The 3,066-nt window shown below is 31.0% G+C and overlaps 1 long non-coding RNA gene across 1 annotated transcript; it reads left to right on the top strand.

Moving 5' to 3' along the window:
• The first annotated feature begins 2,077 nt into the window (after positions 1 to 2,077).
• On the top strand, positions 2,078 to 2,858 carry LOC144999931 (uncharacterized). Its single transcript, XR_013661053.1, has 3 exons — positions 2,078 to 2,351; positions 2,515 to 2,560; positions 2,772 to 2,858. It is a non-coding gene; the product is annotated as an uncharacterized LOC144999931 (long non-coding RNA).
• Positions 2,859 to 3,066: the final 208 nt, after the last annotated feature.

Here is a 3,066-nt window from a genome sequence, read left to right as displayed (position 1 = left end):
TCAAGATCGGTTTGAGACCCTCGAGGCCATTATTTGGTGATCAATGACTACATTAGGCTAGTCAAGACTAAGGTGCACAAAATATCCATGCCAATCGAACATTTTAGAACAAATATGGCCGTCTTATGATCAAGATGAGAAATTACCAATTGGAGAACCATGTTAATCCATTGCCTTATGATCCATTGATTCGCCAACACAATGCACCAAAAAAACAAATCAATTAGATCACCCTTATTATGGAGAAAATAAAGAACCGATTAGATCACCCTTATTATGGAGAAAATAAAGAACCATGAATCTCTGTACAAGTCGATTGCTATATGTAAAGTACATCTTTCGGGAAAATCTTTATTAGGAGGGCATTTATGTCTTTGTTATAACAATCAATCTCATCTATTAATGTAAAACATAAATATCAGGCCTAATTAGTAATTTAGGTAAACATTAGGATATAAATAATTGTTAGCTAGAGTGTCATCTAGCTAATATTAGTTGTTATAACCGTTTCTAACTACCAATGATATAAATTATAATTATACATTATGAACTTATTTATTTACAAAATTTATCAAAGAACATATATTATTGGAACAATCACTTTCCAACATTCTCGCATTTGGACTTATAACATTTATGTATTAGTTTTAGCTATTTTACTAGTCGAGTTAGCTACATCGAAAAACCCTATAATTATATAAAAGAAATAGATACAACCTCACTAGTTGTGTTCACTCAGAATCCCTATCATCATGCTTTGATACTTTTTAAGAAGCATTAGGATTACATTAACCAAAATGAGATATAACTTACACCTCATTCTCGAGTTCAACTTAACGAGAGAAATGAAAGAAAATGAGTGGAAATGAGAAGAAAATAAAAGAGATTGGTGTACCCGAGTTTCATTAAAGGAGAGAAGTAGAGGGAAATGGGAGAATCACTTTTTCTCCTAACTTTCCTTCCGATTTGGGAGGATTTGAAAGAAAAAACAAAATGATTCATTTTCCTTCAACTTCTCTCCAACGCGGGAACATGAAAGAAAATTTTGTTTTCCTTTCTTTTCACTTCTTTTCTCTCGTGAATTTCTTTTCTTTTGTTAAACTCGGGAACGAGACGTTAGTGATTTTTTAACGATCATTAATTTAGAGAACTTAGTTTGATAAATATGATAATAGACAAACTAATCGTTTTGGGAACACACATTAGGTAGGATCTTATTCATCAAAACTCATGAAGAAAAATATTTTTATGTCGCATCCCGTCTATTTTTTTACAGTTTGAAACGATATGATCCGAATATTATTGTCGTTTTTCAAAAGTACAAAAAGTTTGGTCATTCTATATAATAACATTGTTCCTAACGGTTATATCTGCCAACATCCCCTTTATTAACTGCATTAAATATTAATTTAAACTAAAGCACCTTAACTTTCATCTAATTAACCACTATAACTCAAGAGTCTTTTTTTAACTTCATATAATTAATTGGTTGATATATATATATATATATATATATATATATATATATATATATATATATATATATATATATATATATATATATATATATATATATATATATATATATACTACAAGAAAACTGCTTATTAGTGACCATTTTTCAATGACAACCTAAAATCTGGTCACTAACTGCATCGTTTAGTGACCATATATTAAGTCGTCACTGAATTTTGATAATGCTACAAATTTAGTGACCAGTAACGGTATAGTCGTCACTCATCGGTCACTAAACTATAAAACTAAATTAAAATATTTTTTTAATATCATAACAAATATTAGTGACTAAAAATAGTGGTCACTCATTTACAAACTTAATGAATGACCAAATATAGTGGTCACTAGAAAATTAAACAAAAATATTACATTTTAGTAAACACATGATATGCTTAAGGGGGTGTAGTCATTTTTAACCAGCTGGTCATTTTTATCAATAAATTCAAAGATAAGGGTGTTTTATATAACTTTTTGAAAACTTAACTTTGCGTTTCCCCTAAATCATGGATTTATGCCCACGTTTAATTCTACTAGGGTTACGTGCAGACATTTCATCATTGATTTGAACCAATTTTCCAAATTCATCGCAAATTTCTCTCTCAGTCAAGCACGAATCAAGACGACATCGTAAAACCAACCGTAATTGGCTTCATTATTTTTGGTGTTTCTCACAGTCGGTCATGAAGAACCACCATTGATGATCTTACTCTCTCGCAATCGTTGTCCATTGATAAGTTTTGGTGCCCGCCTGCATAGACAAGTCAATCGTTGCCTACATCCATTGTCAGGAAAACCTTCGTCGGCCTCCATCATCAAGCCGACGACCGCGATCTCAGGTAAGCTCTGTTTATGGTTTTGTTGTAATATAATACTAGTTTGAGTTATATTGATTTCCAAGCAGTTATCACTGTATAAATCTATGTATAGTCGTATAATACTACTCTAAGTGTGTTTGATTTCAAGTCTAGCTGCATAAATATGTGTGTCAATTGTATCCAGATGGATTCTCTTTACTGGAAATTAGACTCATCATGCGTTTCAACAGGTCAGTGAATCTTCCCTAAACTCTTTGATTTGCTAACATAAGTTTATTGAGGTTCTTTCTCTCTCTGCTCACACAAAGTTTAGCAGTTTATATGGTTAACAAATCATGTGTTTATTGAAACATCCAAACTAAAAAAAAAATTCTATTTAATAACCGATAAAACTGAGGTGTATTTGAATGTTGTATTGGTTGTGCCTTCAACATTCTACAGGATATCAATGCATTGTGCTAGGATGAATCAACACATACCAATGTTATATGTACAATTGTACACATATCAGGTGAGCTATTACTAATCTTTCTCTCCTTTTTGAACTGTAAATTGATTAACTTGGTCTCGTTTTAAATTTTATTTATTCAAATCTATCGTTCAATTGACTACATTTATAATGCCATAGGTGTATGCCATCATGATACTAGTCCAAAAAAAGTTGGTAAGGTTAAGATACTCACTTATTTACATTGATATTGTTACTGATTTATTAATATGCGAACACCATTTTTGC

This window comes from Lactuca saligna, chromosome 6, assembly GCF_052625555.1.
Source record: "Lactuca saligna cultivar CGN05327 chromosome 6, ASM5262555v1, whole genome shotgun sequence".
NCBI lineage: Eukaryota > Viridiplantae > Streptophyta > Magnoliopsida > Asterales > Asteraceae > Lactuca > Lactuca saligna.
This window is presented reverse-complemented; position numbering and strand designations above follow the sequence as displayed.